Source organism: Lithobates pipiens, unplaced genomic scaffold, assembly GCF_037356315.1.
Source record: "Lithobates pipiens isolate NorthernLeopardFrog02 unplaced genomic scaffold, aLitPip1_a1.2 Scaffold_13, whole genome shotgun sequence".
NCBI classification, from domain to species: Eukaryota; Metazoa; Chordata; class Amphibia; order Anura; family Ranidae; genus Lithobates; species Lithobates pipiens.
The window spans coordinates 314,415,812-314,442,242 of NW_027507718.1; positions in this window are offsets into that span (position 1 = coordinate 314,415,812).

A 26,431-nucleotide genomic window follows, 5' to 3' on the forward strand; every position below is an offset into this window, starting at 1 on the left:
GGAAAGAGTGCATCAGCTGAGATATATGAGGAGGAGGGATATGTAAAGAGAGGTCCTCGGTTTTGGTAGGGTTAACTCTATAACCAGATACTGCACCAAAGGAGGAGAGAAGACCATGTAATGAGGGGAGGAACAACAGCGGTTGGGTGATAGTTAACAGAATATCATCTGCAAACAGTGATAATTTCTATTACCTCTGTCGCATCACCACCCCACAAATATCCAGATGTAAAAGGATGGACTCAGCTAGGGGCTTGAGGCATAAAATGAAGAGCAATGGGGATAAAGGACACCCCTGCCAAGTGCCATTACTCATGGGGAAGCAAGGCGACAGAAAAGAAGACATCTGGACTTGGGCCGTGACTTGGAAGAGGCCTTTAAAACCAAACCTAAGTAAAGTAGAGAACATATAAAGCCAGGTCAGCCTGTCAAAGGCTTTTTGTGCATCTAGACTTAAAACAAGAGCTCGACGTGAGGATCTATTAAAAAGGTCGATCAATTCTATGGTGCGGCAGGTATTATCTCCCGCGTGCCTAGTCAGAACAAAGCCTACCTGATCCCTGTTGATCAATTTTGGGATGTATTTAGAAAGTCTAGAGGCAAGTATCTTGGTAAAAATGTTGTAATCTGAATTTAAAAGAGCAATAGGCCTATAATTGTCAGGGAGGGAGGGATCTTTTCACGGTTAAGGAATAATGGAGAGGAAGGAATGAGAAAAATGGAAAAATGGAAGTGCGGGGTTGACCTTTGAGGAGGGTGCTATAGAGAGTCAATAAATGGGGGGGATAGAATGTCAAGGAAAGTTTTGTAATAGAAGTAGGGAAGACCATCTGGGCCAGGGGATTTATGAAGTAGGAGGTCCTTAATCGTGTTGTAAAAGTTCCTCCGCATTTATGGGAGCATACAGGTCAACAAGGACGACAATTTTGGGAGTCTAAGACCATCAAAAAAATCATAAAATTTTTCTTTAGTGGAATTAAAGTGATTTTCTGGTGTTAGGGAATTTAATAGCTTGCGATAGAAATTACAAAAATCTTGGACATTTCAAGATGGCAGTGTGTTCTGGTTCCTTCACCCTCGAAAAGGAAATCAGGGAAAGAGTTGAAAGGGCATGGGAGTAGCTTGTTTACTAGCATCCTGTGAAGTTTATTTGAAAACTTGTAGAATTTTTGTTTGACCCAGAGTATAGATTTAGCTGCCTTACTAAGATTGATAGATTTAATCTGTTCTCTGAGGGATGTAACCTTGCAAACCTTCAACACTGTGGGTTTGCACAAAAGCTGATGTTCTGCTGTCACCAAGGCAGACGTCAGAAACTGCAAAAGTTTGTTCCTATCTTTTTTCAGGCGAGTGCCCTCCACGATGCACGCACCATGGAACACCACCTTGTGTGCCTCCCACAATGTGAAAAAATCGGAAACAGAGCCCGCATTAAGCAAAAATAATTCCTCAAGGCCTGCAGCCAGTTTAATGTGGGAGGGCTCAGAATGCAGGAGTTGGTCATTTAGACGCCAGTGACATGACCTAGAAAGTATTTGAGACAACATGACATGCAGTCTGATAGGGGCATGATCAGACCATGTAATGGGAGATATGTCAGAATCAATAATATGGGGGATGAGAGGGGCTGAAATGAGAAAGTGATCTAGGCAGGAGTACATTTTATGGCCCATGAAGTAGAAAGTAAATTGCTTAGCAGTGGGGTGCTTGATCCTCCAAGAGTTAAACAATTGGTGGGACCTAACACATTTATGGAAGGCATTAGCTTGGGAAGCCGACTTCTGCTAGGGAATGTCATTTATGCGTATACAAATACAGTTTCCCTATCTCTAGTAGGAGACATGACCAGATTGAAATCCTCTCCTACGATCATGAAGGTTTGGGAGCAATATTGGGGTAAGCCAAATATCTTATTAAGAAAATCCACCTGACTGTTATTGGGTGCGTATATGTTAACTAAAGTGAAGGAGGAGGGCATACAGTCACATTTCAGGATAATAAACCTCCCCTGAGGGGCATCATTTGTACTTTTGACACTAATGGGACAGGATTTTTTGACTAAAATAGCCACTCCAGCCTTGCCTGTAGAGCCAAATGCCAGGTAGGAGGTAGGAAAGAACTTTGAGGCAAATTTCAACGAGCCCCCAGCCCGAAAGTGCATCTCCTGGAGCATAACTATATCTGCACCTGAGGATCTAAACTCCTTCAGAGCAATCCATCGCTTCCGAATAGAGTTCAGGCCCTTAATATTATATGACAGAAGCTTTAAGGCCATGGTGTCAAGTCTGCAGCAAAGGGCAATAGTTGCATATTAAACCTATACAGACATATGGCATTACTGACATAAGAAAGGGTATGCATATAAATTATAAAAATATAGTGGAAGAGACAAACCCAACAGTACTCAAAAGTGGTCCAGTATACCTCAAAAACAGCAGTGTCTATAAAAAAACAAGCACAAGAAAGAAAATACAAATTTGGTGAGGACAGTCAACCAAAAAAGCATCAAAAAGAAAGTGTCAAAAAAGTAATACCCCACCGGGATGGGAACAAATTACCCCCGAAAAGGTTCAGGGTAACACTTGAAAACTGAAGTCCAGATCACAGCACTGTGTATTCCATGGACTAAAAGGAACAAGAAACAAATAAGAAGGCCGGCCGCAGACGGGCCTGAGTTTGTAGGAGGAGTCGGGGGGTATTTAAACCCGCCCTCCTCCTCCTTGCTCCTGTCGGCGTGTTCAGTGTTTCCCACCCTCCCGTCCCCCTTTTTATTTCTATTTTCCTTTCTATTTCATATTTGGGTATGCCCCATTTAGGCATACTGACCACGTGACCTTTTGGCACACCTCAGGTCTTTTCCTTTTGTGCTCTTGCATATCGTTCTCATAATTACGTTAAGACTCCGAGTACAAATGAGGGTCAGGAAGTCTTATCCAGAGACATCAGGGAGGTTGCTTGGAGGGTCGAGAGTGTTGAGGAGTGGAGAAGTGTTTCTTCGGCTTGCCCCTCACGGGGGTCCAGAGACAACTGGGTGTAGATGGAAAGGGATAAGTTTGTGGAGGTGCGGATTGTAGATCATCATCAGACAGTGGAGGGAGAGCGAGACTTTTCATGAAGGCTTCTCCTTTCTGGAGGTCACGGAGGCTGTGTTGGACACCATCTTTTGAGACAATGAGGAAGGGGAACCCCCAATAATATGAGACCCGATGTTGCTGCAGGTGGGCTGCTATTGGGCGCACTGAAGATATGTAGCTTGGCCCCCTTATAGGTAATTTGGGACTTGTTGCGTGTGGCCAGGCTCAGGGCTTCTTTATTGTCATAAAAATTAAACCGCACAATGACATCCCTGGGCCTAGCTCCAGCAGAGGGTTTTGGGACTAGGGAGCAATGAACCCTGTCCAGGTGCCAATCCACATCTACCACCATGGGAGCTAGAGTATTAAAGAGCCCCAGGAGATATGGGCGCAAAGAGGAGTCTCCCACTGTCTCGGGGATACCACGGAACTTGATGCTCTGGCGTCTCTCCCTGTTTTCCAAATCTTTCTGTTGCAATTGTAACTGGGTGACAGAGTGTTTAAGATTATAGTTTTCCTCCTCTATGGCCTGCGCATAGTTCACCATTTCATCAAATTTATGCTCCAGAGCATCAGCACGTTCCCTGATTTGATTGATTTCCTCCCTTAGTTCTGTGGAGATTTTGCTCACCTTTTCCAAGATGTTCCGGGTGATCTGCTGGAGAAGAAGCTGGAACTTGGCATCTAGGTTTTCATCCAGGATGTCCGGTGTTAAAAAACCCTGAACGGGGGGAGAGCGGGGCCCAGAGTGTGACCTGTAGCTGTAGAGGGGTTAGCCGCATCTCCTGTCCCCAGAAGTGGATCCATTATGGCGAGGGGTCAGCGGGAGAACTCAAGGCCAAGGATTGCGGCCTAGTGATGAAGCGATCCATGCCTGATCCTGTGCACGGCCAAAACAGCAGGTTGTATTATTGCTGCTGCTTGCCAACCTTTCCCATAGTGTGCCTGCAGAGTAGAGTGGTCAATCAGGCTTACCCCCATTGATAATGCTGCCTATCATTACTGAGCAGAGGTCTCGGAGAGCAGACAGGACCCAGAGCGCACTCAGACCATGTCTGCCATGCCAGGAAGCCGCACATGCTCAAAGCATGACGCTTTAAATATATGTGTCCAGGGGCATGGCTAGCTGGCGGAGTGGATGGCTGCATACTGAGACAGCTCCTAAGAGCAAGCAGAAGATAACTTCCTTACCAGAAGACGCCGAGGAGGTAAGCTGCTTTAACTCCTCATTAGACGACACCAGGGAGTTACAAGACTCCATAACTGACTTTCCCGCTACTAATCAGCCAGTCATGGACATCACGCTTAAAGATATGCTGGTGTCCCTGTGCTCCAATTTACATGCAGATATAATGGCAACTCAGCAATTTAAATCAGAGGTGTCTGCAGTCACTAAGAGAGTATCTCATATTGAATCCAAAATGGGGGAATTTGCATCTACTTTCAATGACATGGTTGATGCTCACAATGACAGGGATGACAAACTAGTGATAATAAAAACCAAATTGGCTGATTTAAAAGATGAATCAAGACAAAATAATATTAAAATCTGGGGATCCCCGAATCCATGAGCATTCACATTTATGATACCCTATTAATCCATTCCCTGATGGCCCAGGAGAATGCCACAAAGTTTTTTCTTTTACCTCCCAAGCTATAGCGGTTAATTTTCCGCACAGATTCTAAACGGAATCACTTGTTTTTATAACCTTGTTTGTTTTTCCTTTTTGTTTTTCATTTAAATGGACATCTCCTGCAGGGTTTATCCAGGACGGACTGCAAAATTGACACATTGGGATGATAGTTGACAACTTCTTCTAACACAGCATATGTACCTGCCACCATGACCATGACGACAAACTCTGCACCAGGTAACTGAAGGGCAAAGCAGCCCACCTTCATACAGCAACATCACATACCTCAGTGGTGTCTAATATCACATCCTTCAATGTGAAGGGTTTGAATAGCCCTCACAAACAACAAATGGCCTGGAAAGAAGCGATCAGGCTCAACAGTAACATGTTTGCTTTCAAGAGACTCACTTTCTGCCTCACAATCCTCCAAAATTTCAGAACCACAAATTCCCACGTGTATATTTGGCCAATGGAACCAAAAAAAAGGGGGAGTCACAATAGCCATCAAAGGTTCCACACCATTCAAACAATTAGATACTTATCTAGATGAGTTGGGCAGATATATAATTCGCATCTGTGAAATCAACAAAGTCAAGTATACGTTGGTTAACCTCTATCTCCCAAACACGAAACAGCTATCTTTTTTTTAAAAGAATTGGAAAAACGTATCTTCCATATGACAAGGTTATGTGGGGACTTTAATACAATTCCAGATAAAGACTTAGATCTCTCAAGTTTCACACAAATTCAACAATGCAGGGCAATGCTAGCCCAGTTTATCTCATCCTCTTGATTGTTTGACGTGTGGAGATGGCATCACTGCACAGAAAGAGACTTTACGTTTTTTTTCCAATGTGTACCTGTCATAAGATGCGCATGGGTAAGGCGCTCTGGCGCACAGTTGTGCGCAATAGGAATGCACTAAAGCGCATGAGCACACGCACACAGGGTGTGACCCCTCGCTGACCTATAAAGGAAGTGAGGTCATCCAAACACACTGCTGGTTCGTCTTCAGCTTCCTGAGATTCCCACGTCTGCTCTTGTGATCTGTATTACCCCTTGTGACCCAGATTGCCTCATCGACCTCGCTCATCTTCTCCTGACCCGACCTCTGGCTTGACCTTGAACTCCCACTTTCTGAACGTGTTTGACCCTCAGCCTGTATCTGGACTTACCTGCTATCTCCTGTGATTGACCCCTGGCTTGTCTTTGGATTACCCTTCTGTCTCAGCGTTCCTGGTACTTGTTGTCTTCTGATCTGGATTGTGTTTGACCCCCGGCCTGCCTCCTGGATTCGGCCTTTGCCTTACGGACTTGCTACCATTGCTTCTGGACCTTCCCACGGGACCTCACCTTTCAGCTCTGCTCAAACTACCTGCTGATCTACTAGCAAGTGACTCTCCTACTGGTAGCTTGTGCCTCTTGGTGCCAACCACCCTCTGTGCCACCTTCAGGGTTGATCTGCGCTGAGTCGCAACAGCGACTGCTCTCGGGAACTTGGCCTTGGTGATTACATTTATATGATAGTATGAACCAGCCATGACAGAGGCCAACAGAGCGGGTTCTCCCTTAGAAGTCCTGTGCCAGCAAGTCTCAGCAGTCACAGAAGCAGTACAGAAACTACAGGATGGCTATGCACAGATCGACAGCAGGCTTCAGCAACTAGCCACAGCTCCGGCACCCACAAATCCTACGCAAGCCTCTGCCAGCGGTGCCTCCACACCTCAAGTCCAGCCTCCACCCACTATGATGATGGTGGTACCCGAACCACGAGTACCCACGCCTGAGCAATTTTCAGGTGAGCAAAAGAAATTCAGAGCCTTTAAAAATGCATGTTCCTTGTACTAGGCCTTGCAACCCAGGACCCTTTCTTCGGAGATCGTCAAGGTCGGGTTTATTATTTCTCTTTTGGCTGAGGAACCCCAGGCCTGGGCCCATAGCCTTATGGAACAGAAAAGTCCCTTGTTAAACTCCATGGACCCCTTCTTTGAAGCCTACATTGACGAAAATCTTGAAAAGGGGTTCATTCACCCATCTTCTTCGCCAGAAGGGATAGGTATTTTAGGCCATGTGTTGACTACAGGGAACTTAATAAAGTTACAATCAAAAACCGATATCCACTTCCACTCATCCCTGAGTTATTCCAGCGCTTCTGATCTGGCAAAATATTTTCCAAATTGGACTGGGCCCTACAATCTACTTAGAATCCGTGCTGGGGATGAATGGAAGACAGCCTTCAGATCGAGATTTTGCCACTGTGAATATCTTGTTATGCCCTTTGGCCTGTGTAATGCCCCGGCCACATTTCAGCATTTAGTAAATGATATCTTCAGAGACTATCTTGATGATCTTATAGTGGTATATTTGGATGTATATTTGGATGATATCCTTATTTTCTCTGCTTCTCTTGAACTCCACAGGGTCCACGTATGGAAAGTCCTCACCATCCTCCGACAACATAGGCTGTACCTTAAGGCAGAGAAATGTGAATTTGAAATAACTACAATTCAATTCTTAGGATTCGTCATTTCTACCGAAGGCATCTCCATGGACCCCCAAAAGATCAAGGCAATCTTGGAATGGCCTGCTCCAAGGGATAAGAAAGCCGTGCAAAGGTTTATAGGCTTCGCTAATTTCTATCGCAGATTAATCCCTGGGTTCTCTTCAATAGTCACCCCCATTACTCAGCTAACCCGCCAACACACCTGTCATGAAATGTTCCATCCGCTGATAATATCTGTCTTTTGGCATGCAGTACTGAGGTCCACCAGCAGGTGTCTCCTGGCAGTTTGGAACTGCCAGGAGAGCTTTTCCCTGCTGATATGTCATCTTTGGGCTGCAGTACTGGCATCCACCAGCGGAGGGATCCTGGCAGTATGGAGCAGACAGCACCTCCTGCAATCAGGTGTCACTTGAGGCCAATCACAGGCCTATAAATAGCTGGCAAGCACTCACATGTTTGCCTTGGTATTGTCCTTGTGCCCTGACCTGCTGCTGCTGATCCTGATCCTGATCCTGATCCTGAACCTGAACCTGAACCTGAACCTGTTTCCCTGTCCCTGTCCCTGTCCCTGTCCCTGTCCTGGTCCCTACCCTGTCCCACCGGTTACCATCATCCCTGCCCTGCAGTCTGATCCATCCATCCTTTCCCTGTCCTGTGTTCCTTACCCCATCTGCTGATCTCCCCATGTATGACCTTGGCCTGGCTTGTGTCTCTGATTCTGGACTGCGCTTGTTTATCTACTGATCCGCTGTGCATGACCCTGGCCTGCCTATCATTTATAATCCTGGTATTTCCCATGTTTTGTACATATCTGTCTGTTGTTATTTGGGGGTCTCTGTTGGTTGATTTATTGCACTGTGTGGTTGTACTTATATTATTCACTTTCCTTAATAAATCATTATATTTCACTTATACACGTTTGGGTTTCCTCTGTTGCAGTCCACACAGTTCTGGTCTTATCTGATATATCACAGAGTACCAAGGCCATCCCTGACCAGAATTGGCTACACAGAGGAACCATCTTGGTTCAGGTTGCTTACTGAAATTAATTCAGAGGTGATTCCTTATTATGCTTTGCTGGCGTCTGAGAGTAGTGACCATCTCCGTCAGACACTGAAAGAGTGGACCAGTGATCAGCTGTTGGAAACCATTCGTTTAGCTCACTCCTGGGTTGATCAGAGCTGTATGCTGTTTGGGGATGTTCCGCCATTAATTCAAATCTGCACAGAGCTGGCCCTGCCCTGCATCCCAGAGGGCCATGATGATTGTTCTCCCCCTTTCACTATTAATCAGGTCACATCACTGGTATGGTTTCTGGAAGATGATTCCCCTTATTTTTTTGAGCATTACACAGCCTGTTCCCAACAGATGATAAAAGAATGTGTTGATTCCATACAATCCCTTGTCAGACAGGCAGTATGTAACCCGCAGTTTGTACAACCACTACTTTTAGCATGGTCTGGTATTTTGCAATCAGCCACAGCCAGCCCACAACAAACCATCTCTGCTACCAAACTCCTGCCTGCCCAAGAGTCTCTTCCTCCATCACCTATAGGAACCTCAGTTTCAGCCCAATATACTCTAATCCCCACCAAATATCAATACCCTGTTTCTTCCTGCTGCACATACCCTGCCTTTAATCCAACTGCCTCTTTCCCATGGCCTACTATCCCTCAAGAACTTCCCCCAGCCACTGTTACCTCTTCCCTGTCATATTCCAACCCTTCTCTCCATTCTGCTTCATCCCCTACCTATAGATCTGCAGCTACCTATAGGACTTCAGTAGCTAAATCTAAAAAGAGATGGAAGTTCTTTCCTAACCCATTTGATCCTGCCAGTAACTCTACCTGCCTCCAACCAACCAACCTGCTCCAGTCTGCCTGCATGCCAGCTGAACCTGATCACCCACCTGATTCTGCCAAACATCTGCCTGCTATCCAGCCAGTGTCTCCACCTGAAGTTCCTGTGCCCCAGTCTGATGTGCCTGACGTCCCAGTGCCTGCTGTCCAGCGTGATGTCCCAGTGCCTGCTGTCCAGCCTGACGTCCCAGTGCCTGCTGTCCAGCCTGACATCCCAGCCTTCCAGTCTGATGTCCCACTGCCGTCCTTCCAGTCTGATGTCCTGGCCTTCCAGTCTGATGTCCCGCTGCCGGCCTTCCAGTCTGATGTCCCGGCCTTCCAGTCTGATGTCCCGCTGCTGCCCTTCCAGTCTGATGTCCCGGCTTTCCAGTCTGATGTCCCACTGCCATCCTTCCCATCTGATGTCCCGGCCTTCCAGTCTGATGTCCCGGCCTTCCCATCTGATGTCCCGGCCTTCCCGTCTGATGTTCCGGCCTTCCCGTCTGATGTCCCGCTGCCAGCCTTCCAGTCTGATGTCCCGGCCTTCCAGTTTGATGTCCCGCTGCCGGCCTTCCCGTCTGATGTCCCGGCCTTCCCGTCTGATGTCCCGCTGCCGGCCTTCTAAGTCTGATGTCCCGGCCTTCTAGTCTGATGTCCTGCTGCCGGCCTTCCCGTCTGATGTCCTGGCCTTCCCGTCTGTTGTCCCGGCCTTCCTGTCTGATGTTCCAGCCTTCCAGTCTGATGTCCCGGCCTTCCAGTCTGATGTCCCGCTGCCGGCCTTCCCGTCTGATGTCCCGGCCTTCCAGTCTGATGTTCCACTGCCGGCTTTCCCATCTGATGTTCCGGCCTTCCAGTCTGATGTCCCGGCCTTCCAGTCTGATGTGCCGGCTGCCCAGCCAGAGGTGTTCCTGTCTGCTGCACTGCCTGATGTGCCTCTGCCAGCTTCCCAGTCTGATGTGTTCCTGTCTGCCTCCCTGTCTGAGGTGTTCATGCCAGCTTCCCAGCCTGATGTGCCAGCTTCCCAGCCTGATGTGCCTCTGCCAGCCTCCCAGCCTGATGTGTCTCTGTCAGCCTCCCAGCCTGATGTGTCTCTGCCAGCTTCCCAGCCTGATGTGCCAGCTCCCAGCCTGATGTGTCAGCTTCCCAGCCTGATGTGCCTCTGTCAGCTTTATGTGTTCCTGTCTGCTTCCCAGTCTGAGGTGTTTGTGCCCGCTGCCCAGCCTGAAGTGCCCACTGCCCAGCCTGAAGTGCCTGTGCCCGCTGCCCAGCCTGAGGAGCCCACTGCCCAGCTTGAGGAGCCCATGCCTGCTGCCCAGCTTGTTGTACCGTGCCCTCTACCCAGATTGATGTTCCTGTGCCGGCTGCCCAGCCTGATGTGCCTGTTGCCCAGTTCAAGGTGACTGCCGCCCAGCCCGACAACCCAGACCCTGCCAACGAACCGGAGCCTGCTGCCCAACCCGACGACCCAAAGCCTGCCGCCCAGTTTAATGTGCCTGCTGCTAAGCCTGTTATGACTTCGCCTGATGCCCAGCTTGAGCTGCCCATCGCCTGGTTTAATACTTTAGATTGTCTTCATATCCAGCTTAATGTGACTCTGCCTGCTGCCCAGCTTGATGCCATGGACTTGTCCCAGCAGCAGCTAGTTGGAGCGTCCAGAGGCCGCTCCTTTGGGGGGGGTACTGTCAGGAAATGTTCCATCCGCTAATAATATCTGTCTTTTTGCATGCAGTTCTGAGATCCACCAGCTTTTCCCTGCTGATATGTCATCTTTGGACTGCAGTACTGGCATCCACCAGGGGGTGGATCCTGGCAGTATGGAGCAGACAGCACCTCCTGCAATCAGGTGTCACTTGAGGCCAATCATAGGCCTATAAATAGCTGGCAAGACATGTTTGCCTTGGTATTGTCCTTGTGCCCTGACCTGCTGCTGGTGATCCTGAGCCTGATTCTGAACCTGTTTCCCTGTCCCTGTCCTGGTCCCTGTCCTGGTCCCTACCCTGTACCACCTGTTACCATCATCCCTGCCCTGCAGTCTGATCCATCCATCCTCTCCCTGTCCTGTGTTCCTTACCCCATCTGCTGATCTCCCTGTGTATGACCTTGGTCTGGCTTGTGTCTCTGATTCTGGACTGCCCTTGTTTATCTACTGATCCTCTGTGCATGACCCTGGCCTGCCTATCATTTATGATCCTGGTATTTCCCATTTATTGTACATATCTGTCTGTTGTTATTTGGGGGTCTCTGTTGGTTGATTTATTGCACTGTGTGGTTGTACTTATATTATTCACTTTCCTTAATAAATCATTATATTTCACTTATACACGTTTGGGTTTCCTCTGTTGCAGTCCACACAGTTCTGGTCTTATCTGATATATGACAACACCCGATTTCAGTGATCTCAAGAAGCCCAAGAAGCCTTTACCAAACTAAAGACTTTGTTCACCTCAGCTCCTATTTTACGGCACCCCGATCCAGTAATACCCTTTGTACTGGAAGTACTGTAGATGCCTCCGAGACAGCCACAGGAGTCATCCTCTCGCAACGACAAGGGCCTTGTTACACCTGGTGGCTTTCGCATCTCGGAAGCTGAGCCCACCGGAGAGGAATTATAACGTAGGCGACCGAGAACTATTGGCCATCAAGTTTGCTCTGGAGGAGTGGAGATACCTCTTGGAAGGAGCCACTCATCCCATCACAATATTCACAGATCACAAGAATCTTTAATATCTGTGGATTGTCAAGTGCTTAAGACCCAGTCAAGCCCGTTGGGTGCTATTCTTTTCAAAATTTCAGTTCCATATCTCGTACCGGCCCGGATCCAAGAACAACAAAGCGGATGCTCTCTCGCGCATGTTCCCTGAGTCCTCCCAGGTAACGGAGCCTAGTACGAGCTTGACGCCTCAAAACTTCCTTCTACATCCACAGCCTGACTTAATTACGGCCATCAAAATGGCTTCAGTCCATTGCAATGACCCAGTCCTATCTACCTTGGAAAAATCTGTTTTGGGCCCAAAACAAGGTCTTCCTTCCCCTTGAGATTAGGACTCAAGTTCTAAGGACTTGTCATGATCACAAATTGACCGGCCACTTTGGGACACAGAAAACAGCAGAACTGATCTCTCGTTCCTTCTGGTGGCCAGGTGGGAGACAGGACTGCCAGACTTACATTGCCTCTTGTGTACTGTTCCAGCGTAACACGGGTCCCAAGACCAAGCCCTGGGGCCTGTTAAGGCCCTTGCCCATTCCTGACCGGCCTTGGGCAGATGTGTCAAAGGATTTTATTGTGGAGCTACCGCCCTCACCACAATCCTGATAGTAGTCGACCGTCTTTCAAAGATGGCCTATTTCTTACCTATGGTCAGTACCCATTCTGCTCTGGAAACTGCCAATTTCTTTATTAAGGAGGTTGTCAGGCTCCATGGGGATCCCAGCAGTATCACATCAGATGGAGTTCCTCAGTTCACCTCTAGATTCTGGAGAGAACGCTGCAAGACACTGGAAATCAAGATCTGTTTGTCATCGGCAAATCATCCCCAAAGTAACGGGCAAACTGAATGGCCAAACCAAACCCTTGAGCTTTTGTTCAGGATCTCAAAATGATTGGGCGGCCCTGTTGCCATATGCAGAATTTGCCTACAACAATTCAATACATACAACTACCAACCAGACTCCCTTTTGGATCAACTGTGGGTTTCACCCTTCTTTACGCCATCCCAGAATCGACTGTTCCTGCGCTCCAAGATCGGATAACCGCCATCCAATCTAATTTACAAAGGATCCAGGAGACCATACAGAAGGCCCAGGATGATTACAAGAAATACCATGATAGGGGAAGGAAGGAGAACGCTACCTTTAAAATTGGCTGGAATGTCTGGCTATCAGCCGCTAATCTTAAACTTCCTTGTCCCACACGCAAGCTGGGTGCCAGTTTCATAGGACCGTTCAAAATCAAGAGAGTAATAAATCCTTTAGCCTTTGAACTAGCTCTCCCTGGATCGTACAGGATACACCCTGTTTTCCATGCCTCCCTTTTGAAGCCATTGGTCCCTAGTCCTTTTCCCGGAAGAGAAGTGCCTCCTCCTCCACCCATCAAGATCGATGGAGAAGATGAGTTCAAAGTGGAAGCTTTACTAGGATGCAGGAAAGTCGGTAGGCAAATACAATACCTGGTAAAATGGAAGGGGTATCCTTCAGAAGATAACTCCTGGGAACCATCCAAGAATCTTCATGCTCCCAGATTAATGAAGACATTCCATCAGCAACATCTGGAGTTGATGGCTAGCTTGGGTGTCCGGAGGCCGCCCCTTAAGGGGGGGGGGGGGCACTGTCATGACTTGAATTTTCTTCAAAGAATTGAGTTCATACTTTCTTTTTTTTAATAGATGTTAATGTGATTTATTGAATGCTAATTTTTTGCTTTGTATTTATGTAAACTATACACAATTTTATAAGAGTAATATTTAGGTTACATCTGGAGAAAGATAAAAACTGGAGGGTCAATAACAGAATAATTTCCTTTTCTCAACTTTGTGTAATGTGCAGGGATGATTAAGTGCACATCCATCCTTCATCTTTGGAACAATCAGCCAGTATCCTTTGAGATACCATTTAACAAGCCAAATGTATGACCACAATGTAGTCGGCATATATCAAAGGAAACAACCAGTGTAACATGCAATAATCTAAACCATACAAGTAAGAGTTAAAAATATTTTATAAACTGACCATTTTGCGTAAAAAAAAATACAATTTAATTTTCTTTCCACATTTTCCGAAGACTTGTGGAAAAAAATTAACTCTTCAAAAGACTAATTATGCCTCATAGAATAGACGTTGGGGTGTAATTTTGTGGGTAATTTAACTGTCCTGGTGCTCCAGGGCCTTCACAAATGTTATAGGTGGTTAGGAAATTAGAGGTGTAATTTATGCTTCTAGAACCCCTGATAGTGCTCCCTGCATGTTGGACCTCTCTGTGTGGCCAGGCTGTATAAAAGTGACACAAATGTGGTATCGCCATACTCAGGAAGAGTAGCAGAATGTATTTTGGGGTGTAATTGGAAGTATGCATATGCTGTGTGTGAGAAATAACTTGTTATTATGACAATTTAGTGAAAAAAATCGTAATTTTCCCAAGAATTGTGGGAAACAATAACAACTTAAAAAAACTCACCATGCCTCCTACTAAATACTTTTGCCTGTCTTTCAAAAAAGGGTCATTTGTGGGGTATTTGTACTTTCCTGACATTCCAGAGCCTCAAGAAATGAAATAGGTTGTCAGTGATCAGGTGTGATCAATTTTCAATGATTTGCACCATAGCTTGTAGACTCTATAACTTTCATAGAAACTAAATAATATCCACTAATTTGGGTTATTTTTTTACCAAAGAGATGTAGCAGTATACATTTTGGCCCACATTTATGAACAAAAAGGACTTATTTGCAAAATGTTATCACATAAACTAAAAAAAATGTGTTTTTTTTTTCAAAATGTTTGCTCTTTTTTCACTTATGTCACAAAAAATAAAAAAATCCAACAGTGATTAAATACCACCAAAAGAAATCTCTATTTGTATGAAAAAAAAATGATAGAAATTTTGTTTGGGTACAGTGTTGCATGACTGAGTAATTGGCATTCAAAGTGTGAGAAAATGCTGAAAGGTAAACATTGGTCTGGGCAGGAAGGGTGTAAAATTGCCCTGTATTGAAGTGGTTTAACAAGAAGTATTTTTTTCCAATATAAAATTAAGCATTTGAATCAAGAATTCAATTGTAAGCACAGAGTAAAGACAACATTTCTGAAGTTTACAACCATTAACCCCATCATCATGGAAAATAGATCTATATGGACTGGCGACGCCCCAGCTAACCAGGTACATTTCCATATTCAGCAGTGCCAATGTTTCTTTTTTATATAATCACTTTTTCTTTATTAAGGCAAGTTCCAACATACAACATAAAATACACATTGCACAATATATCTATATAAATCTTTTCATTAACATACACCACACTAACCCCCCTAGCCTGAGAAAACACACCGTGCCAGTGATCATGACCTCTTCAAAAGAGAAAAAAAAAATACCCACTTACCTATCCATAACCAAAACTCAGGTTGTGCAAAATATTATTCAAAGTACCGTATATACTCGAGTATAGGCCGACCCGAATATAAGCCGAGGCCCCCAATTTACCCCCAAAAAAACTGGCAAACTTATTGACTCGTGTATAAGCCGAGGGTGAGACATGCCTGTCCATCCCTGTGTGTGTGTCCGTCCATCCCTGTGTGTCCGTCCATCCCTGTGTGTCCGTCCATCCATCCCTGTGTGTGTGTGTGTCCATCCATCCATCCATCCCTGTGTGTGTGTGTGTCCATCCATCCATCCATCCCTGTGTGTGTGTGTCTCCATCCATCCATCCATCCATCCCTGTGTGTGTGTGTCTCCATCCATCCATCCATCCATCCCTGTGTGTGTGTGTCTCCATCCATCCATCCCTGTGTGTGTCTCCATCCATCCACCCATCCCTGTGTGTGTGTGTATCCACCCATCCCTGTGTGTGTGTGTATCCATCCATCCCTGTGTGTGTGTGTGTGTGTGTGTGTGTGTGTGTGTGTGTGTGTGTGTGTGTGTGTGTGTGTGTGTGTGTGTGTGTGTGTGTCCAGCCTACCTGTGTCCCGAGCCTTTGTCCCGAGCCTCCGTCCCGTGCCTTGCCTCCTTGCCTCCGTCCCGTGCCGTGCCTTGCCTCCGTCCCGTGTCATGCCTTGCCTTGCCTTGCCTCCGTCCCGTCCCGTCCCGTGCCGTGCCTTGCCTTGCCTCCGTCCCGTGCCCTCTTCGTCGGCGCCTCAGCGGCCATTGTAAAATTTAAAAGCCGCGCCTCCTCCTTCGCCTGTGATAGGCGGAACACTGAATTTCCCAGCAGCCTGTGTTCCGCCTATCACGGACATCGTATCATCCTCGTCCGTAGTACGAGGATGATACGATGTCCGTGATAGGCGGAACACAGGCTGCTGGGAAATTCAGTGTTCCGCCTATCACAGGCGAAGGCGGAGCCGGAGGCGCGGCTTTTGAATTATAGAATGGCCGCTGTCTGTCTGCTCGACACGCTGATCGAGCGGGCAGACAGCGATGACTCGAGTATAAGCCGAGGGGGGCACTTTCAGCCTCAAAAAAGAGGCTGAAAATCTCGGCTTATACTCGAGTATATACGGTATAATTAAGAAGGAGGCATTATAGTGCCCTATTATGTGTGTCAAACAACCAACAATACAAAAAAAAAAGTGTTTACTTTCGATTGCCAATTTTTCTAACATTTTTTTAATTACTCCCCCATGTTATAGGTCTCCCTATAGGATGAGTAGGATGTTTATGCACTTTAGGCAATGTGTAGAAGATGGATGTAATAGAATGCTGGACCCAAAGAAATTCAGTTAACTAATGGCTGGAATCACATGCAATGCTCCTTAACCCCTTCAGCCCCGGAAGGATTTACCCCCTTCCTGACCACTTTTTGCATTTCGGCACTGCGTTGCTTTAACTGACAATTGCGCGGTCATGCGATGTGGCTCCCAAACAAGAATTATGTCCTTTTTTTCCCCACAAATAGAGCCTCCTTTTGGTGGTATTTGATCACATATGCGCTATAAACAAAAAAAGAGCGACAATTTTGAATAAAACATTTTTTTTTTACTTTTTGCTATAATAAATATCCCCCAAAAATATATAAAAAATATTTTTTTACTCAGTTTAGGCTGATATGTATTCTTCTACATATTTTTGGTAAAACAAAATCCCAATAAGTGTTTATTGATTGGTTTGCGCAAAAGTTATAGCGTCTACAAAATAGAGGATAGTTTTATGGCATTTTTATAAAAAAAAATGTTTTTTTGCTAATAATGGCAGCGATCAGCAATTTTTATCATGAATGCGACATTATAGCAGACACATTGGACAATTTTGACACATTTTTGGGACCATTGGCATTAATACAGCGACCAATGCTATAAAATTGCATTGATTACTGTAAAAATTTAATTAGTAGTGAAGGGGTTAACCACTAGGGGCGAGGAGGGGTTAAGTGTGTCCTAGAGGAGGGTTTCTAGCTGTCTAGGGGATGGGCTGTGTGTGACGTGACACTGATTGCTGCTCCCGATGACAGGGAGCAGACAATTAGTGTCCTGTCATTAGGCAGAACGGGGAGATGCTGTTTACATTGGCATCTCCCCGTTCTTGAGCTCCATGACACGATCTCGGGTATCTCCGTGGCGATTGAGTCCATGGTCCCACGTGCATGGTCACAGAGCTTGCGGCAGGCGCATGTGCCACCGGCGGCATGCGAGTGGCACCCGGTGGGAAATTCAAAGTAACGTACGGGTACGTTACTTTGCCCAGCCGTGCCATTCTGCCGATGTATATTTGCCAACAGCAGTCGGCAAGTGGTTAATATGTACACAGCAAGTGAACATTTCCTGGAATACTTCTTGGAAATATCCCATACTGTGGGGAAGGTAGGAACTTCAGTGGGAAATCTTTTTTTTAAGTGGATGTAAATAGAACAGACAAACAGATTTCATCTGTTTACATCCATTTATGTCCACAAATCATCTGAAAAAAAGACAGATGGATCTCTTTTATTTTTTATTAATTTTTTTTATTCTTTATTTTCATTTTTTTTTTCCAGTATTACAAAAAATACAGTCTATACAACAATTCTTTATATTAATTACTTTACACCTATTTCCCTCCCCCTCCCCCCAGAACAACTTACACCCGTGAGGGCTTCCGTTGTCCTTTTACCCCTTTCTCACTCGCTCATTGCTTCTTTATATCCTCTAACATTCAAGTAACTTCAAATAATTTTCCGTTTCTCTAAATTGCAGCCATTGCTGCCACCTGTTATGGTATCTCTCCTCTATTTCCTCTGTCTTATATATTATTTCCTCAATGTTTTTTATTCTTTCTATTCTTTCTAACCACTCTTTCATTGATGGAGGGTCCTGAGTTTTCCATCTTTGCAGTATTAACGCCTTCACTAAATTCAATAGACAGGGGACCAGGGAGTTCCCATATTGCCTCTCCCCCTCCTCTGAGTCGTGAAACAGGCAAACCCATGGGCTCTTCCTGATCTTTACTCCTGTTACTTTAAAACTAACTTAAATTATTTTTCCCCAGAAGGTCTGTATTTTGGCACAATCCCACCACAGATGTGAAAAAGTTCCCACTACCGGCCAGCCTCTCCAGCATGTTGAGGGGTTCTCACCATTTATCCTATTCCCTTTTTGTGGAGTTATATACCACCTTACTAATAATTTATAAGACATTTCTTTTGTTTGTGTATCCTTAGCCACCGAATAAGTTCACCTTAAAATGTTATTTATATGTTCGTCATTCCATAGGGGTCCCAGCTCCCTTTCCCACTTATCTAAATATGGAAGGTATTCATACTCTGTCTCGTGTATTAAAATTTTATATACTTTAGATATCCTTTTTTCAAGACTTTGAGAGGTCTCCAATAACTTCTCTAAGGGTCTAAGTTTCTCCTTTCCCCTCAGTGGCTGTGGTAAGGACTGGGTAAAGTAGTGTAATTGTGTATATCTCCATTGGTCAAGTGCTTTATGCCCCCAATTCCCTATAATTTCCTCATATGTGCATACTCTATTACCTTCCATAATATCCTGCAATCGTATATTATCCTTTTTTGCCCACCTACTAAAATACATGTACTCCTCTTCCCCTGGTCTAAAAAGTTTTGTGTCGAGTAACGGGATTAATGGTGAGTTGTGCTCCCAATTATGTCTCTTATTTATTGTGTCCCAAACCCAAAATGTGTTTTTTGTCAACATACTTGTGTTAGATCCTAATTCTCTAAATCGTGCAGGTATCCATATTAATTCCCCTATTTTCCTCTTACTTAAATTAAATTCTAATTCTACTCAGTCCTTACCCTTTTTATTGTGAGTCCAGTCAATTATTCTAGATACAACAACGGCCTCATAGTATTTTTTGAAATCGGGTGCTGCCAAACCACCTCTGTCCTTTCCTCTGGCTATTATATTGTATGCAACCCGCGCACGTTTACTTCCCCAAATAAATCGTATAATCATGGTTTTTAATTTATTAAAATATATTTGTGAGAGAGAGATTGGGACCATTTGACATATACATATAAATATTGGTAGTACAAACATCTTAAGAGCGTTTATTTTACTAATGAGAGGGCTTTATATTGGATCTTAGTTGGTTCTTAATTTTATTCAGGAGGGGGATGTAATTGGCCTCAAATAGCTATAGAATTGCACTCTGATCCTCTTCAGGTAAGTTTAAGTTTAATATCTCTGATGTTCACTTTAAAATTGGAAATTTTTTCAAATTTCAAGAGTTCCTTCCAGATCGCCGGAATAGAGGTTCTAGGATTGGAGATATAAAGCAGTCTTATACTCCCTCCCTGCAGCCCATATGCCTTGGATGTCTTGGTTCTTCCTTATGGCCGCAAGAAGAGGTTCTAATGTCACTATAAAACAAGAGCGGGGATAATGGGCAACCCTGTCTTGTCCCATTAAAGAGATCAAGGGGGCAGGACAGGGTCCCATTAACTCTTATTCTAGCTTTGGGACAGGAATACAGGGCCTCGATCCATCTCATCATCCTTTCTCCTATCCCTCGATGTTTCAAAGTCTCAAGGAGGAACCCCCAACTGACCCTGTCAAATAAATGTATCTCAACAGAACACCTGTGTGACATAAACAGAATGGATGTATATTTACAACTGTATAAATCAGTTCAGGTCTGTCTGAAGGGTAAAAAAAAATGCAACTGTGATGCTTTAAAAAAAATGGACCTGAATGGACATGTGTAATTTGCTTTGTTCCAAATTATTATTTTTTTAATAAAATTCAACAACATTTCTTAATTTGGAAATATCCAAATTAATGAAAACATGTTTAACAAATTTTTCTGAATATTCATAAATTTGAATATTCAAAAATTCTTAAATTCCTAAATTCGAAAATTCCTAAATTCAGAAATTCTGAATTTGAAAATCCAAAAACCTGAAAATTCGAAAAATCTGAAATAATAACTAACTAATAATAACTTAACTATTACTAACTATTAAATTATAGGTATTGGAATTTCCTTTCAAATTTGGCTGTTAGTGAATTTAACAAATATGAATTTATCTGAAGTTATGAATTATGAGAAATAATTCATGTTGTATCTAAACGTAATGATTTAATAAAAATAAAAAAACAATACAAATAATACATTTTCATTATTATTATTATTATTTATTTTTAATTTGTTCCATTCCATTTGTTTAGATGCGACATTTGTTATTTTGGATAATTCTTAACTTTGGATAAATTAGTATTTGTTACGTTCACTATCAGGCAAATTTGAAAGGAAATTCCAATACTTATAATTTAATAGTTAGTATTGTTAGTTAATTAGTTAGTTATTACAAATTTTAAGATTTTACAAATTGACAAATTTTCTAAATTTTAGAATTTATGAATTTTCTAATTTATGAATTTAAAAATTACAATCATAAAAAATTACCTGAAAAAAAAAACGAATGAAACTAAAGGGGTTAAATGTGTTCCCTCAGTGTGTTCTAACTGCCTGGGGGAGGAGAATGATCATTGTTCCCTTATCCAGGCATGCATTCAATATTGGGAGGGTACCTTGCAAAGGGGGACAACAAAGAACCATGTAATCCCCATGACAGCCAATTATAGTGATCACATGGGTTTGTTTACAAGACAAACTCATAGAGCTGTTTTTGTGTCTAACACAGAAAAAAAGGCACACTGGCTTCTTGCTGGGGCCATTAGAGCAAAGGACAGACCAATAAATAAGTTAACTAAAACAATTTTCAAATTAATATAGAATGTTAATTGTAAAAGGTTTCCATGTTATATGGTCCCAAAATGTAAACCATTTGCCCTTCTTGTTCTTTAACCACTTCCCGACCAGCGCACGACGATGTACGTCGACAGAATGGCACGCCCTGCCATCGGCCGCCCTGCCAACGGGAGCGCGCCGCCGGCGGCGCGCTCCCACGCTGGTCGGGACCCCCGTGAGTCCAGTCGCGGGACCCGTGGACTCGATCACCGCGGGCATCCCCGCGATCGTCTCACGGATCGGCCGAATGGAGGAAATGCTGTATAAACAACATTTCTCCATTCTGCCTAGCAACTAGTGACGCTGATCTCTGCTCCATGTGATTGGAGCAGAGATCAGTGTACACTAAATGAAAGCCCAACCCCCCCACAGTTAGTAACACACCCCTAGGAACACTTAACCCCTACACTGCCACCCACTGGTTAACCCTTTCACTGCCAGTGTCATTTACACAGGAATCACTGCATTTATATAGCAGTGATTACTGTATAAATGACAATGGTCCCAAAAATGTGTCAAAAATGTCCGATGGGTCCCCCACAATGTCGCAGTCACAATAAAAATCGCAGATCGCCGCCATTACTAGTAAAAAAAAAATAATAAAAAATTATTAATAAAAATGCTATAAAACTATCCCTATTTTGTAAACGTTATAACTTTTGCGCAAACCAATCAATAATCGCTTATTGCGATTTTTTTACCAAAAATATGTAGAAGAATACGTATCGGCCTAAACTGAGGGAAATTTTTTTTTATATATATATATTTTTGGGGGATATTTATTATAACAAAAAGTAAAAAATAATGCGTTTTTTTTCAAAATTGTCGCTCTATTTTTGTTTATAGCGCAAAAAATAAAAATCGCAGGGGTGATCAAATACCACCAAAAGAAAGCTCTATTTGTGGGTAAAAAAGGACGTCAATTTTGTTTGGGAGCCACGTCGCATGACCGCGCAATTGTCAGTTAAAGCGACGCAGTGCCGAATCGCAAAAAGTGGTCTGGTCTTTGACCAGCAAAATGGTCCGGTCTGCAAGTGGTTAAACATGTATTTTGGAACTTTTAAAACAATTTTTTGAAATGTTGTATTTTAACATGTACTTAGAGTCATTAAAGCACAATATGTTTGTATATCCATATATACTGTATATTGATGTGTATTAAATTAATACTTTGCTTTCTTCAATAATTTACATGTAAATGCATTTAAAAGTAAAATGACTATTGCTTTGAAAAACAAATTAAATAAAAATCTTGGAAACTAATAAATCAAACCTATCCAGATTGACACGTTATGTTTGAACAAATAATTGATCATGTTAGCAAAAAGGTGTTGTTTATTCTGCTGAAATGATGCTAATTCACATTAGCGTAATTCAAATTAACCTTAATAATCTTGAAGAGTGACTATTTTTTTTATCTTTACTTAAGTTGCAATTAGATATACATTGTTTAAATGCCCAACAGCCTTGCATACACTAAATGTTACTTTAGATTGAAATACCAATTTACACATCACAGCTTATTACAGTAATTGGCTTTAGAATTTACTTTTTTTACAGAGGCATATTTTGTAGCGTTCTCTTTCTCAACAGGTTGTACAATGCAATCTATGCAAGTATGTAATATATGATACAGAAAACATTCTTATAAGTAACACAAGCACAAAACTGTATCACCACCTTTTAGCAAGGATATTTCCAACAAAGTCTGGCTCTAGAAAATATGCTCTTGCCCTCTTTCATACATGAACAAAGAAAAAGAATATGTGCTGTCAAATTTATAGCATATTAAACAACCACAAATGAAAACTAATAGATATGTTAGAACAACTGCTAAATAAGGATACACAGCTGGAATACGAGTAGGAGGTGAACCTCACTCAGATTTGCTCACCAGACTGAGGCACCTATTTGAGAGTTAATTACTGCCAATCACCACCAGCTGTGAGGAAAGATATTTTTATCAGTGACATTGGTTACAAACATAAAGTATCTTTTATTTGTTAGAATTGTGCATTGAAAATATACATATAATTAGAAAGAATATTTATATTTTTAAAACTGATGTTTTCCAATAACTGTACATTAACAAGGACTATTTAAACAATTTTGTCTGCAATACAGGTATTAAAGGCTAAGTTCACCTTTTTGGGCAGAATTTCACTTTTCATTATAAAAAGAAACCTTTTGTACTATCATTTCTGTCCCAGTCATCTCTCACTCTTCCACAGAGGGTTTGACATTTCTTGGCAAAGGGCGACACGAGGGGTGTACTAGAACACTAAATTTCAAAAGAGCAAACTTTTCTCAACTGTGCTCAATGCTGCAGGATATTAAGTGGGACCAAATCCTTGAAACATTGAACACAGAGGAAAAATGGAAATGCTTTAGGAATATATTAAATGTATCACTGAATGCATTCCAAGGGGTAATAAATATAGAAGAACAAAGATAAAAACCTGGGTGGCTGAACAAAAAAGTAAAATGTCATAAGAAGGAAAAAAAATGGCATTTAAAAAGTACAAAGCGGAGGGGTCAGCATCGGCATTCAAACAATACAAGGAATACATTATGAGGTGTAAGTACACAATCAGGGCGGCTATAAAAGACTTTGAGAGACATATAGTGGAGAAGAGTAAAAATAATCTCTAGAAGTTTTTTAAATATATTAATAGTAAAAAGGCAAGGATGGAACCCATAGGACCCATAAATGATGAGGAAGGGAAAGTGGTTACAGATGGCAAGGAAGGCAAGATGGCAGCTGTACTAAATGCTTTCTTCTTCTCAGTCTTCACCAAGGAAAAGGAGGGGTATTCTGACCAGGACAGTATTGTTAGCTATACGCCACAGGATCTACCTTTGTGGCTAACAGAGGCTGGAATCCAGAAATAATTAGGCCGCGTACACACGGGCGGATTGTCTGCCCAACTAAGTTCGTCAGACAATCCGACAGACAGTCCGTTCAAAATTTGAATGAACGGACTTGACCACACACGATGAGCAGACAGTCCGCTGAAAGCGTGCGTGATGACGTGTACAGCAAATACGACGGGACTAGAAAAACGACGTCCTATACACTGCAATGCAACCTTCGGCCGTGTAAACCCTTTCTGAGCATGCGCCATACTTAGTCCATCCAACTTGCCTACACACGAGCGGACTGTCCGCTGAAACCAAGTTTGGACGGACAAAACCAAGTTTGAACGGACAAAATTACGGAAATTCCGTAAGACTTTGTTCGTCAGACAGTCCGCTGAAAAAGTCCGCTGAAGCCCACACACGAGCGGATTGTCCGCTGAAACACGGTTCAGCGGACTAAGTTGGACAGACAATCCGCCCGTGTGTACGCGGCCTCAGAGTCGATCTTGCCAAACCCACCTATTAACATTCTACGAGGAAGTGAGCTCCCATCTGAACAAAGGTAGGTCGGTGGATGTGGTGTATCTGTATTTTGCAAAAACATTTGATACAGTTCTCCATAAACGCTTAATCTACAAGCTAAGGTCTGTAGGCATGGACCATAGGGTATGTGAAAAATAATTTAAACTTTGCGGCAAAATTTTTTTAGAGTAATAATATTAATCCCTATAAAGTGGAAAAAAATATATGAAAAATTACAACTGCTGACCCTCGTGCTAGACAGAAAATCTAGATTGAACGTGATAAATGTGATGAGGTGCACTGAAACAAATAAATGTTGCCACTAATAATAATGGCTGTGGCTATTTATAAGTGTGTGTATGTACCTGGATAGAAATTTTAAAAGAAGACCCGAATAAAGTAATTGAGTGGGCTACTACATGGCAAATGAAATTTAATATTGGTAAATGTAACTTTGGGGGGTGAAAATATAAACGCAAGTTACTGGGTGGTGTCGGCAGGAAGTATGGATAGATTTAAAAGACTCTTGGACGTGCATCTTAATGTAAACAATTTAAGGGGATATGGGAAATTATTTTTCTACACACATATACCTACACAGTTTAAACTGGATGGGCTGATGTCTTTATTCAACCTTACCAGCTGTGTTACTATGTTACTAGGTTCATGTCATTCTTTCTGCTTGAATCACTTCCTGTAGGTCATCTCCCATCATTCACTGTGTTGTTGCATCACAGAAAAGGGTGTGATAGGGTGTGTATTACCAGTCTTGACCACATACACATTACTATACCACCTCTTTTTTTTATTTCTATCTAATTTCTTACTTCTTCCCTTAAGGTGACCAAACACATTAGAATCTGATTGCACAAGCTCCGTTAGAGCTCCCATTTGCTATGTAGTGAAAGGGCCTTCCTGATTTGATACAAATTAAATTGATTGTTCAGGTGGGTCCTCTTATTCCATAGTTCTGGTAATTCATACAGATATTGTGCAATCAGATTGCATAGTGTATGGCCATCTTTATACAAGTACATAGGAAGGAGTGGATGGAGACACTCAGCTGTCAGGCACCATTCACATAGCGAGAATTCATGTTCCCACGCGCTTTTCTTTTTTTGAGGGCTGGGGGCATTTTGGAGCATTTCCAGTTGTCGTGCATCGGGTAACCTATTTATTTAAATGGGCTGCCCTACACGCAACAATCACCCCAAAGAAGCTACAGAACTTTTTTTTTTACAGTGGAGCATGGTGCATTTTTTACAGTGCTTTTTGGTGTGTTTGCAGCAAGTTTCTGAAATGTACAGCAAAGCATGTATTTTCTATGCAGTTTGCCAGGCTTTCAGAAACACACAGAAGTGAATAGAGCCTCATTGCTGTTGTGTAAACACACCAATTCCACTTTCATGCCCCATTTACATCTAGCATAGTGGGAGCATATAATTTTTGGCTTGTTTTTCCCAAAACATGCATAGGGCAATCTATTGATTTCATTGGGCTACCTTACACTTGGCAGCCCATGAGCATAGTATCTCATCGGACAGTTTGGCATGTTGTAGGCTATACATTTTTACTGTGCGGTTTGCTGTGTTTGTTGTTTGTTTTTTCACGTGGCAAAATGTGTGTTTGCTTCTGTGTTTGGTATGCCGTGAACAATTAATGCCACTGAAAGCACAGCTAGTTAAGGTGTGTAAAGTGACCATACACTATACAATCTGATTGTACAATCTCTGTATGATCGTCTATAGATTTAGCAAAACTATGAAATAGGGGGACACATCAGCTACCCAATCACTCTGATTCCAATCAAGCAGGCCCTTGCACTACATAGTTCATGGTGGATCTAAAGGAAATTATACAATTGGATTGCATAGTGTATGTTGAGCTTCACAGAACCTAGGGCATATGTCTCCTGATTTCACTACTACAGCTCTATCTAAATAGGCTGTTATCTGATCACTCAGATCCTGCACACCCTTCCTAATGAATGATATATGTCTATGTATTTTGTGAGAACGGCATTCACTGATTACATTGTAAAAACATACACCTGAGGAGGTGGATGGTAGTGATCTGCTGGAAAGGAGGAGGGGTGGATGATGCA